Source organism: Mirounga angustirostris, unplaced genomic scaffold (genome assembly GCF_029215605.1).
Source record: "Mirounga angustirostris isolate CCGP_5_RB_7025 unplaced genomic scaffold, mMirAng1.0.hap1 SCAF_14, whole genome shotgun sequence".
Taxonomy (NCBI): domain Eukaryota; kingdom Metazoa; phylum Chordata; class Mammalia; order Carnivora; family Phocidae; genus Mirounga; species Mirounga angustirostris.
Genome location: NW_026991722.1, coordinates 69,391,732 through 69,406,031, shown reverse-complemented (window position 1 = coordinate 69,406,031; position 14,300 = coordinate 69,391,732). Strand labels below are relative to the sequence as shown.

General features: G+C 47.2%; 1 protein-coding gene across 1 annotated transcript in view; it reads right to left on the bottom strand.

Moving 5' to 3' along the window:
- TMEM132D (transmembrane protein 132D) overlaps positions 1-14,300 on the bottom strand; it is a 547,655-nt gene that overhangs the window by 99,305 nt on the left and 434,050 nt on the right. The gene's annotated exons all lie outside the window — the stretch shown is intronic.

Here is a 14,300-nt window from a genome sequence, read left to right as displayed (position 1 = left end):
ATCCCGATTTTGTTCCCCTCGGGCAACCACTTTTGATTCATCTAACTATTAGGAAAGCTTTTCATCCATCTCAACAACACGATCCGCTACCCTTTTTGATTCAGCCGGCTCAGCCATTCTCTGGTTTTCTGGCACGACAGCTGAAATCTCCTGTCTCTCTCTCTCTCTCCTTTCTCAACCAGTATAATTAGATTCCTGTTTTGGTTCCCCCATTGGCTTTATTTATAACTTAAGCACACACACCCCTAATCAGGAGATAATGTGTTGGTTCCTGAGGGGTTGGGTCTGCAGAGGCTTGGACGCTCCTCCCGGGCAGTGGCAGGAGCTCTGGGGGCCCCGGGGACCCACGCCTGCCGTCGAGAATGTGTCCCTTGGGGGGCTCGGCCACAGAAGCTGATCTAGCTTCCACCGGGTTCTCTCCCCGGCAATGCTTGCTCGCGGAACTCGGCCACCAAGGTGCACAGAAGTCCAGACACACGGAGGGGCCAGCGCAGGTGGTCTGGTCCACGGCCACGGCTGAAATCCGGCGCCCACCCCCCAGATGTGTCCACAAGGAAGCCTTTGAGGGGACTCCCCGCCCCAGCAGAAGCCCCCGAGCCGAGTCCCGTCGGCTCCCAGAACCCTGGTGCAGCCACACGCACGCAAACCCCCACGCACCATACAAGCCCGCTCCGACTCCCGTCCGTTCTTCCGGCCACCCTGACCTTCCAACGTTTCTCCTTCCTAGTGGATACTTTTATGCTCTTAAGGTTGATAACATCGACATTGCGTCTTGAAATATAATGAAGCCCCCCATGCTTTGTACAAAGGTTGAATCTAGAAGCTGAAAACTGATAATGGATCTCTGATACCCACACAAATGTAGTTCACCGCGGAGTGGTTCCTCAGCCCCCAGGCTACCGATGTTTGGGGCCAGATAATTCCTTGTTATCAGGCTATTGTGCACACTTTATATATTTAGCCGTATCCCCGGACTCAGCCCACTAGATGAGTGGGCCTCCAATAATGGCCTCCTTCCCGCTGTGACAACGGAAAATGTCTCCTCCGGGCTTCGCCAAATGTCCCCTGGCGGGGAGGGGGCGGGCAACCAGAGAACCGGGCTGAATTGTGTCCTAGGACTCCGTCCTAGTTCCTCCTCCTATTTCTGTGTCCAGGCGTTACTGATCACCTCTTCTTCTGCTTTCCCTTTACCAGATTCAGGGCTTGTTTTAATAAATACACGCACCGAAGGATGGGAGAAATTTTTAAAATGCAGAAGCAGGAGGGAAATCCTTGATTTCTATTGAGCACAGGGCATCGTGGGGCCAGAGCCGGCTGGCTGTACGAGGTACATGTACCCTTCGAAACAAAGTATAAATAAATTTCTTACATTGTAGTTTTTTATACCAGTGGAGCTTCCTATTAAAAATGATCCCAAGGTAATAAGCTCAAGGCCCAACTCAAAAGCTACATCTTTCTTAATGCCTCCAGGTGGAAATCATCAGTGTTACTGTTTCTGGTTTAGAGGAGGTATCACCTACGATGTGGAGGCAGCAGAGTCCAGAGTGAGGAACGCTGGCTCTGAGCCAGACGGCGTGACGTGGAACCCGACTCTCCATACCTACTCGGCCCGCGACTGCAGGCAAACTGGGGACTGCACCGTGTCGGTCTCCACGTCGCTACAATGGGGACTGTAAACACGCCCGAGTCAGCAGCTGCAAGTGAGGACGGCGCATGTGAGGCAGTGGCAGGTGGAAGAACACACGTGTTGGCATCGTGACGACTCTCCACTCCACCTGAGCTCAGGATTTCTCCCAGCCGTGCCTAGCACCCCGGAAGCAGGGGCTGGCAGGGGAGTCCAGCCCGAACAGCACGAGCCCCCGCTGGGCACGGCGAGGTGACCTTGGGCACGTTATGCACCCCCTTGGGGCCAACTTTCCTTGTCTTAAAAGATCTAAATGGCATCTGGTCGGAGCCTGCTCCTGGGTCCCCACAAGGCTCTGGACTCAGGCTGCCTGGGCGCAAACCCCAGCTTTGCTACTCCCCAGTCATGTGACTCTATGAGTTACTTAAACTCTTGTCCGCCGTTTTCCTCATCTGGAAAGCGGGGTTCTGAATAGCATCTTCCTCGGACAGTTGTTGTGAGGGGCAGCGGGTACGCTGCGGCATGCCAAGTGTTCAAGCAGTGCTTGGCATTACCAGTTTTTCAGTGAGGGTGGTTATTATTAGCAGTATCCTAAAACATGCGGTGACTTACAGGAATTCAGTATGTTCTTGGTAAGAGGAAAAAGCAAAGGGGGAGGGGGAAGGAGAGAAGCAGCGAGCAACGGAAGGGGAGAGGCCGGGACACATCACCACCATGCGCTCCCGTGACCCCGGGCTCTGTCCTGGAGGGAGAGCATGGGGGCTGGCAGGAGCCCACACCACCCACAGGGGAGCATCTTACAGCGCTGATAGGAACTTGAGCAGTCAGGGTGTATTGTTCGCACACAGGATCCCCAAGCATGAGCCAGCCACCTCACATGGTGCTCAACCAAGGAGCGATAACCTGTTTCAACGCTGAAGGAAAAACGGAGGTTTTGAGGCTTAGAGATTGTGTTTTTTGAGCGGTCTGAGGAGTTTTCAAGGGCGATGTGGATTGCATGTTATTCTCACTGGCCGCGTCCACTCCTGGACAAGCCAGGGCTCTGCTGTCCTGGGCACTGAGTTCTGTTCAGTGTCCGGTGCACACAGGGGCTTGCCACAGGATGGCTGGATGACGCAGAGAATCATGAGTTCTTGGCCACGTTCATGCCTCATGCAAGTCTCTGGAGGAGCCTATGGGCAGGACCCCAGGGCAATGCAGCTTGGACCTTGAGCTTTTCTGCTCATTTGCACGTTTCTTTTTTTTTTTTTTTTATTCTTATGTTAATCCCCATACATTACATCATTAGTTTTAGATGAAGTGTTCCATGATTCATTGTTTGTGCACAACACCCAGTGCTCCATGCAGAACGTGCCCTCCTCAATACCCATCACCAGGCCAACCCATCCTCCCACCCCCCTCCCCTCTAGAACCCTGTTTGTTTTTCAGAGTCCATCGTCTCTCATGGTTCGTCTACCCCTCCGATTTCCCCCGCTTCATTCTTCCCCTCCCGCTACCTTCTTCTTCTTCTTCTTCTTTTTTTTTCTTAACATATATTGCATTATTTGTTTCAGAGGTACAGAGCTGAGATTCAACAGTCTTGCACAATTCACAGCGCTCACCATAGCACATACCCTCCCCAATGTCTATCACCCAGCCACCCCATCCCTCCCACCCCACCCCCCACTCCAGCAACCCTCAGTTTGTTTCCTGCAATTAAGAATTCCTCATATCAGTGAGGTCATATGATACATGTCTTTCTCTGATTGACTTATTTCACTCAGCATAACACCCTCCAGTTCCATCCACGTCGTTGCAAATGGCAAGATCTCATTCCTTTTGATGGCTGCATAATATTCCATTGTATATATATACCACATCTTCTTTATCCATTCATCTGTCGATGGACATCTTGGCTCTTTCCACAGTTTGGCTATTGTGGACATTGTTGCTATAAACATCGGGGTGCACGTACCCCTTTGGATCCCTACTTTTGTATCTTTGGGGTAAATACCCAGTAGTGCAATTGCTGGGTCATATGGTAGCTCTATTTTCAACTTTTTGAGGAACCTCCATACAGTTTTCCAGAGTGGCTGCACCAGCTTCATTTGCACCTTTCTTATGGGGGTTCGCAGAGCCTCCAGGTAAGGGCACACAGGCATGTCAAGGGATGAGGCAATTCTCATACAGCCTGCTCCTGCCTACACCGCCACCACATCCTGGCCAAGACACGTATCCTGGGACGTGGCATCGAAACTCTGAGTTCATCCATAACCAGGTGAGCCAGGATCGCACGCTCAATCAGAGGGAGGCAACTTTAGCTCTACCGAATATTGCCTTGCAGGAGCACAAACCCAAGTTTGCACGTTTCCTGATTTTTTGAGAGAAGCCAAGAATCGGTATTTTTATGTGAAAGCTCCTGATTTTCACATTTGGCTCACCTTTTGTAAAAATCACCGAGCACTCTGAACAAAACACACTTACAGGGCACGTTGACCTATAAGCTCCAGTTGGTGACCTCTATCCTGGTAGATGATAATCACCCCTCACCGTGAGGCCCCTTTTAGATAAAAAGGGTGAGATTTTGAACTCTTGCCTGGTTGCCTGCACTCCCCAGCAAGGCAAATGTTTTCCCAGGACCCCAGTCCATTTCTCCGGGTCACCCCACGGCCCCCGCTGTCTGGGAACCATGCCTCCTTTATTCTGTGCCACCTGAAGAAATCGGGTACACAAAAGCGCTGCTCAGTTTTGCATAACTAATTTCAAATCTTATTTAGCATCAAGTTTCAGAATTAAGGAGCTAAGTGACAACTGTTTAATTAACTCCTTAAGCTGATTAGAGCACATTACTGAAATCGCCTCCAGGAGGAGCACATAACTGTCGGGGGGGTCCTCGGGCCAGGCTCCTGCCACTGTTCAAACTCCGTAAGCGGCTAAGCCAATTGGCCAAGCATTCTTGACATCCTCAAGGATGTGGTCAAATAGAGATTTTTATTTACTACACTAACTGCCACAGAAGACTCTAAATGACAAAAATAACATGAGCTTCTTTAGAGATGCTAAGCAAACAGGCTCTACATAAAAAAAAGAAAGAAAGGAAGAAAAGAAAGAAAGAAAGAACGGAAGAAAGAAAGAAAGAAAGAAAGAAAGAAAGAAAGAAAGAAAGAAAGAAAGACAGACTCCATTGGTAGTTTCTCAAAAAGCACTTTATGATGTGGATAAATCCCATGTGTTCAGTTGTATGGTATTAAGGAGAGGGGTTTGGATTAACCCTCCATCCCCACAAAATGGGTTGTCTATCCTCCTCCTGATTAAAAAGACAAAGGCATATTAACGAGTTTAAGACTTTAAGCCAATTTTATCCGTAAGATTAGTGTTTTCAAAGTGGGATTTCCAAGGAAGAGAGGAGACTACAGTACATGCCTGACTTTAAATGTGAGCCTGGGGCTGATGGGACATCATGGCACTGAAGAGAGTGTACAAAATAATGGGGTTTTTTGGTTCCTTTTTAATCCTTGGCAACAGGACATGTGGAAGAATGTCCCAGACCTTCTCAGCAGGAAGAAAGGCTCAGTGAACAGGCAAACTACCATCATCCTCAATTTTCTAGAAATAAGACAAAAGTTTAACTTTTTTTTTTTAAGATTTTATTTATTTGATAGAGAGAGACACAGCGAGAGAGGGAACACAAGCAGCGGGAGTGGGAGAGGGAGAAGCAGGCTTCCCCGCAGAGCAGGGAGCCCGATGCGGGGCTCGATCCCAGGACCCTGGGATCATGACCTGAGCCGAAGGCAGACGCTCAACGACTGAGCCACCCAGGTGCCCCAAAAGTTTAACTTTTGAGTCAAGTTTTAGGGGAATGTGTCCAGTAGGCTGGGCAGGAGTGTGGTGTGACAGCAAAACTTCGGGGCATTGGTTCTGTGTGCTGAAAACTTCAGCTCCTTGCTCAAGGTATGGCCGTTTTTTGGTGTTGTTAATGCTGTATTGGGGGGACAGCTTTATTGAGATTTAATTCACATACCCTACAATTCACCCATTTAAAGTGTGCAATTCATCACTTTTCAATATACTCGAAGATGTGTGCAACCATCGCCACAGTCCACTTTAGACCATTTCTATCACCTTGAAAAGAAGCCCCGTACCCTGTGAGTATTCTCCCCTTCGGAGCACCACCCTGGCCCTGGCCCCAAAGCCAGAGCTGATCTGCGTTCCGTCTCTATGAATTTCCCAGTTGGACATTTCCGAGGGGGTGAATCACGCGATACGCGGTCTTCCGTGACCGGATTCTTTCAAGAGGTATCACGTCATCAGGCTCCAACCATGCTTGCCGTCCGTGTCTGCGGCTTCACTCCTTTTATGGCTGAAGGATGTTCCTCAAGGCAGAGAACTTCAATGTCTTCCATTCTGCAAAGGTCATTTCTTCTGACACCACTCAAATCAGCGCACACTAGGGTTCTGGGAACTGAATCCAGCCCACGGAATGTGTTGCTTGAACTGTACAGATTGAATCCTTTTCAGTTGATCACGATATTTAAAAATTGGGAGATATGCCGACATCTGGATCTCTGGTTTGTCTTGAATCATCGGAACAGGCAATTCTGGTGCCCCATTCGGTGAGCACAGAGTAGTGACTCTTCTCCCTTCCACCATAGTTCACATCTCCTTTGTGCAATGTGGCTGGCCGTGGGAGGCTCTGCATCTGGGATGCCTTGTATGGATGCTTCGAGACTGCCAACCCATGTGTGATCCAACAGTCTGGGATGCAAACATCACCCGATCCCAACAGCTAAAGCGAAAACGTGTAGGAGATGTTAAGGACACAGGACTAAGAATGTGGCTTTATAACTTTCATAACTTTTTGGGTTTTTTTTCAAAGCAGGCTACTGTGCGTGTCAGAAATTATAAATCCAGGGATGCACTGCTTTCCCTGATGAGAAAACTCTGAAAATATTACAAAATGCTGTTGAGTACCCTCAATGAATATCCAAGATTGACAATTGTGGATGTCAATGATGGTTCTTAGGAGAAATTTCACTTCTTCCTTGGCTCCAAAGAGTTGCAGTTCTGTGAAACTCGGCATGAATATTTAATTTATGTCTGTTGATAGAGTCCTCTTGATATCATAAAGTATTTGCTCTTTGAAACTGGGGGTGGTTTTTGCCTGTAGCCTTTAACTAAACGAGCTGTCAGCCCCTTTCTTTATCACTACAGAAAAATGCATGTCAAATTGTCAAAGGCAACAGAATTTTCCGTAGGCTGGGAAGAAGCCTATTGGTTTTATGGTACATGAAACTAAGGAATTAATTCAGTCAGTACAGAAAGGTCATACAAAATTAATAAACATCAAAGGGCTGCTCCAGGACTTCATTTGACTAACTGGGCACCTAAAAGTTGATCTTGTTTGGAACCCCAACCCTCCAGAGGGACTGTAAGTGGTTTTGAGTCCTTTTTTGACCTATAAGCCACAGGGATTCAGCCAGACTTATTGGGGGGGCCTGGAGCCGGGTCTTGATTATCTATGCTAATGAAGATTTAGTGGTGTGGCTAATCCGAAATCGTGTGCAGTCCAAAAGTCATCTGCAGTTTGGCCCTGGAATACATTATGGGCTTTTTCTTTCCTTCACCAGACAACTTCTTAATTGTGTTTTCCTTAGGCTAATGCAGAAATGAATTTGCATGTCTCGAGCCCACACTAATTAGGAATTGTGGGGGGGATGCAATTAAGATTATTCTGGGAGGCCGGGGAAGGTGAGTCTGGGATTTTTAAATGACCACGGCCATCCATGCATTGACTTCAGCCCCATGATGCACTACGGGCCACAGACATGTTTCTTAGATCTCTCCTTCCCTTTCTGGGCGGTGGGGCCGGGGGTGCTACCTGTATGAGGAACAGAATCAGCAATCCTGGCCACTCTCCCAGCTGAAGCCTTAATTGTCCCATCTCCTCTTAGTACCAAGGCCTAGGATTCCATGGTTCTCAGCTGTGGCTGGCTAGGTAGGCAGTCCTCCGTGAAAGACAGAGGAGTACCACGCGTGCTTGACGAAAATGAAAATGACTACAGGCCCTCCTGCACGACGAAGCTCCGTGAACAAGCGCACAGACACCGATCTTACTGTCACCCATTTGAAAATACAGAGAAATGGGTCTATAGCAAAGCACTTCTGTTTTCAGGGGGGCGGTGGTGCCACGTGGCCTTGGAAGACCAAAACCTTGGAGGCGATCTCATCCACTCCTGGGATATCTGTGTTCTGCTCATTGGCTGACTGACGTCTCCCACGAGCTCCCAGCTCAGATATTCCCCTGCCTCCCCAACCTGTCCACTGGGGTGTGCCCAGCCCCCTGGGTCCCAAACAGAACCCTTGATATCCCCCCTCGAATCTCTCCTCTTTCAGAATTGCAAACAGTACTTCGTACCACCTGGCACCTGGCTGGTGCAGCCAGAGCCTCGGGGGTCAGGATTCAGTCTTTAGTCCACACCCGTGTCCTATCCATCAGAGCATCCCTGGAGCACCAGCTCCAATATGTTATGCACACCCAGCCACTTCTTTCCACGCCCATTGCTATCAACTTCACTCGAGCCACCAGGATGCATACCCAGGGTTATGATAAAGCCTTTTAACCACCCATCTTGGTATTTGACTCCATCATCCTTGTCACTCCCAGAAATCACTTTTCGCTATGAATCTACTGCCTGTTTGACCACATCAGGATATAAGCTCCAGAAGGGCAGGGCCGTGGTGTCGCTCCACACCCAGCCCTGAGCACCTCCAGGAGACACCCCGTGAGCTCTGCCTTCAGCGCAGGGCCCATCAAGGGTTCCCTTGTGGGATTTCTTTCAGTCAACTTCCACTTTCTTTTTAAAATTTTTTTATTATGTTCAGTTAGCCAACATTTAGTACTTCATTAGTTTTTGATGTAGTGTTCAACGACTCATTATTTGCATATAACACCCAGTGCTCATCACCACACGTGTCCTCCTTAATACCCATCATCTGGTCACTCCATCCCCTCCCCCCCTCCCCTCTGTAGCCCTCAGTTTGTTTCCTGGAGTCCAGAGTCTCTCATGGTTTGTCTCCCTCTCTGATTTCTTCCCATTCAGTTTTCCCTCCCTTCCCTTGTGGTCCTCTGCTCTATTCCTTATGTTCCACATACGAGTGAAACCATATGATAATTGTCTTTCTCTGCTTGACTTATTTCACTTAGCATAATCTCGTCCAGTCCCATCCATGTTGATGCAAAAGTTGGATATTCATCCTTTCTGATGGCTGAGTAATATTCCATTGTATCTATGGACCACATCTTCTTTATCCATTCATCTGTTGAAGGGCATCTCAGCTCTTTCCACAGTTTGGCTACTTCGGACATTGCTGCTATGAACATTGGGGTGCATGTGCCCCTTCTTTTCACTATATCTATGTCTTTGGGGTTAACACCCAGTAGTGCAATTGCTGGGTCATAGGGTGGCTCTATTTTTAACGTCTTGAGGAAACTCCATACTGTTTTCCAAAGTGGCTGTACCAACTTGCATTCCCACCAACAGTATAGGAGGGTTCCCCTTTCTCTGCATCCTCGCCAACATCTGTCATTTCCTGACTTATTAATTTTAGCCATTCTGACTGCTGTGAGGTGCTATCTCATTGAGATTTTAATTTATATTTCCCTGATGGCTAAAGATGATGAAAATTTTTTCATGTGTCTGTTGGCCATTTGGATGTCCTCTTGGAGAAGTGTCTGTTCATGTCTTCCACCCATTTTTTGACTGGGTTATTTGTTTTTTGGGGTGTTGAGTTTGAGAAGTTCTTTATAGATCTTGGATATCAGCCCTTTATCTGAAATGTCATTGGCAAATATCTTCTCCCACTTTCAACAGGTAACTTGCTTAATGGTCATGTTCTCTTCAGTATTTTTTTCCAAGTTGAAAGCTAAATGCATCATTGGTGGATCCTTGTAGATATCTCTAGCTTCCACACTGCCTGAGTAGACTGAAGAACTCTTGTCACATTCATAAAACTTGCAGTGGAAAATGAGCCGCATGTTTAAGGCAACCTACCTTCATCGGATGCCACCTAATGCGGAGCCAGAACATGGGGGAGTGTTGCTTCACTTGCTGGGATCACCGGGTGATCACCACCTTGTGTGGTCATCATTATTTTTTTATTTAATTAAGCTGGACTTTGGCAGGAGTGCTCCCACTGATGTGCAGCCAAGAAAGCACCTGCTGCTGCTGAGTCCAGCTGGTCAGAGCATGGCATTCAGGAGTCCAAGATCATGGGTTTAATCCCTCCCTGGCTGTCGGTTTGCTCAAAATCAGCAGCCTGGGATGGTAACCCTGATTCTGGCCAACAGCTTAATCCTTCCAGGAAAAAAATCACCTTCAGTCAAGCCACCATGATGTGTAGCCAGGGGTGTGAAAAATGTCAGATGCATCAGAGCCAAACCGCTTTGTCTTCCTGAGGTTCTGGCACACCTGAGGTTGGGTCCAGAACAGTGGTTCTTAACCAAGGACACAGGGAGATCTGACAAGATATACCAATGCTGGGGATCTACCTCAAACCAGTTACATCAGGATCTCTGGGGAGTGAGTCCCAGATGTCAGTAATGTTTTATGTCATCACTGGGGATTCTAGCTCCATGATTTCCAAACATAGGGGCCTGCTGGAATCACCTGGGGAGATTAAACAATGCCGATGCTGGCTCTTGCACTGAGATTCTGATTGAACTGGTTCGGGTTGCAGTCTGGACCTTCAGAAACTTAAAATCTCCCGAGGTGATTCTAATAGACAACAAAGTTTGAAATCTGCTGGAAATTACCTTTGCTCATGACGGACGGCCACTTTCCTTAGTGATTCAGAAGCACCCCGCTCCCCCACCCTGTTGGGTCTATAAAACACACGCACACAAGAGCGCGGCCCAAGACAAATGACTCAGCAGACAGGGCAATCAGCAAACTAGTGCCAGGCAAAAGGTTTACTGCTCCATGTTTAAGGAATATTGGAAGGAAGTGATGGCGCCATAAAGTAAACAGAGCAAGGGAAGGATACATGCACAGAGTAGAATTCAGGAAGCGTGACGGCTGTGAGCTTTGACTCGCGTGTCGCACGGTGATCTGGTCCCGAGATTCCAAGTGAGACAGGGGCAGGGGCAAGGCCGGACCTCGCAACCCCAGCCCGCCCCCACCCTCTGTCTTGTGCAGTATCATCACCTCCATGGCGACCCCATCGGCGACTACTGCTAGTCCCAGCCTCCAGTGCACAATCCCCCTCATCCGTTCCCCATTAGAACGTCCCCTCCTCAACTGTGTAGCCCTTACAGTGGCAGATTATCTTCTGTTCATGTTTACTTCAAGTTTAATTTGTTAAATTAAATGTGATTATTAAAATGATCGAAAGATAAAAATGATCAGGTCATTAAGTTTACTTGTTTAGGCTTCTAAGCAACCACCTGCTCCAGACGGACGGTAAAACGGACGGGCACGAGGACATTGTGTGTCTAGCCCACCGCTGCTCCCATCCCGGGTGCAGCAGGGGTGCGGCACGGGTTCCCCTCCTCCCTGGATGAGGAAGTGGGTGAGTGTGACCGCGGCTGCTAGAAAAAAGGTTCTTTCCTCTCCCGGCGTCATTCGCTTACTACAGCTGGTCATTTGCAAATCTAGGGAGATTTGGAAATGTGAAACCCAAGAAGCGATTATGAAGAGACATAATCAGTCTTGTAAAAAATATTCTTAGAAATGACACGCAGGTAAAGGCTTCCAATCCTTTCTCATTGTGGGCATGGCAGCAACTGCTAAATACCTAATCTTTTCAGACCGGTAGCAACAGAATTTATGTTAATGCCCACTCTGTGTGCTCAAGAACATAAATCTGGGCTTGACTTTGGCTTTCAAAACTTGTACCTTGAAAAATCTACATTTCTCCAAAATCTGCTTTATAGTAATCTGCGGTCTGTTCTCACCTGCCCCAAACACAAAACCGGTATTTCTTTGCTGCTTCTTTTCCAAAATGAAGTACATTTCATGCAATTTCCAATTTTATCTACATCTCTTTAAAATACCATAACCACACAGAATCACAAATCCATAAAGAATGCCAATAGTAACAACTCCTTATGTTAACTGGATAGGTTTTAATAACCGATAGAAATAGAAGTACCAATTTTGTGGGCGAACGTAATGATTTTTATTCACCAAGGCAATCTATGTGGGTGAAATCCATTATCTTAAAAGTATTTTGATAAGGATAAATCCATGTAGAAAGGGCTTATGCTTCTCCCTTGCAATTGTTAAACCCCATTATACATGCCTAATAATTAGATGGCCGAAGAGTCTCATTAGATGTACATTAAATGTGTATTTAAGGCTTATTTGAGACACTTCATTAAGGGTGACATGGTGATCTTTACTGAATAACTTCAATAAAAATTCTAGTCAAATGAAAACTTGAATTTATGGCCACTCTCTTTCTGTGAGAACAGAGCATTGCACTAAATTCTTGTGTGTGTGTGTTTTTTTTCTCTCTTCTCCTTGAGAGACCAGTCCCCGTCATATTATGTGTTTCCTAACTGCTTTACTTAGGTGAAGTTTCCATAAAGTGAATTCAACCATTTTAAATGTATAATTTGATGGGTTTTAGTAAATGGATACAATTGAACAACTATCACCACAACCCAATTTTAGAGCATCCTATAGCCTCTAAAAAGTTCCTTTGTGCCCCTATATGGTCAGGCTTCCCTCTTCATTCGAGATGCCCATTTTCCCACCACACCTGTGCATTCCCCGGGGATTTCATATATGAGTCATCAGACAATACATCCTTCCACTTAGCATGACGTTGCTGAGACCAATCTATGTTGTTGTGTGTTTGTTCGTCCTTTTCATTTTTACTGTGAAGTAACATTTCGCTACGTGGATAAATCACAAGTTGTTGATACTTTTACCAGGTGGATACGTACCTGGGCTTTCTCCGTGAACCTTCGGGGCGCGAGCACGGCCCCGCCCACACCTTGACTTCAGATTCCCACCTCTGGAGCTGTGCTCCTGTTTTAGGCCATCCGAGATTGTGGTCATTTATTACGGCAGCCCAAGGGCACAAATACACTTTGTTTGGAACAACTGTGATTTTAGTCCTCTGGGTCTGGAACCAGATCTCCTGAACATATCCCCCCTCAACACCTTAACAGAATTGGCCTTCTCTTAGTAGGGGAAAGGCAAAAATGGCTCTCAGGTTGCCTCCTGGTCCAAAGAGATGGATGGCCATTTTCTTGCATTAGAGATAAAACCTGCACCTGCTTTACTGTAGAGCATTTGGAAAATACACAGACGCATGAAGAAGTAAACAGAGATATGCGGTAATTCCCTACCCAGACAGAGCCACTGTTAGGATTTTGATGTATATCCTCTAGGACTTCTTCCAGTATGTATGACTATTTGTTTGTTTTATGTATAAAGTGAGTCCCTGGTTTCCTTTTATGTCACCGTGGACCTCTCATCTCTTGTCCTCTAGCTAACGTAAGTTTGCTCTTGGTTTGGGTTCAGTAAACGGGTCTGCATTTTCCCGAGGGTAGCAGTAATTAGGATGCTCGGGCAGACATTACATCAGAGAGGAGCTGAGGCAGTGGGGTATCATAAATTCTCTGAAACTTTTTGTTGAATGAATAAGAACTTCAGGATTATCCCCAATGAGAATGTATCAACCTAGACAGTACATTGTTCCCAAACTGTAACATCAGATAGCAGGAGAATGAGGCAAGTTAGCAGCCACAGCATGCAGAATAATTTCTTGATTTGTGATTTAAAAAAGTAAAACCCTTGCGATTCTGAGTGTTGGATTCAACCTGCGTCAACATTACCATTTTACAGATATTCCCTCCCCCAGGCTGACCTCTCCAAAGTCCAGGCACTGGGCCTTGTGTATATTTGCACTAACACCCAATTTCTAAGGTACTTACTTCAAAATCAACATACGCATACCCAAGCTCATGATCTTCCCCATACTTGAGTTTTCCAATCTCAGAGAATGACACCACCTTCCATCCAGGTGCTCAGGCCATCAGCCTAGGGAGCTCCCAGACTTTCTTTACTTCCCTATCCAACCATCCATCACTGTGTCCTGTCCATTCAACTTTCTGAACCTCCTTCAAGCCCACCCCAGTCCACAGACACCCTCATCCGAGCTGTAATTTTCTCCTGCCTGAGTTGTGACACTACAAAGAACTCCCCCGTTGGTCCACCCACTCCTGAACCCCATTTAATAATCTGTTCACTATACTCCAGCCGGAAGAGCCCTTCCCACTCTTGATACCCCATCCCCTTGCCTTACCCGTCCCTGGACAAAACCCAACCTCAATATTTTCCACAGCCCTTGGAACAGCCAACACCTTCCTTGACGTGGCCCACAAGGCCCTGGGTGATGCGGCCACTTGCCACTTGCCCACGCACACCTTGGAGACAGTCTTCCTGCTCTCTATGCTCCGGGTCCTGCATTCCTGCATGACGTTCCCTCCTGCCCACATGCTCTGTGCATGCGATTTCCTCAGCGTGCAGCACCACCCAGACCTGGCCACCGGCTTCCTCCCATTCATCCTTCAGGTCTCTGACTAAGCAACACTTCCTTGGAGAAGCATCATCTGCTTTCTAAATAAGCCAACCTGTGTCCTGCAGGTCTTCCAGCATGTTCCATCTCTCCTTCATAGCATTCATCA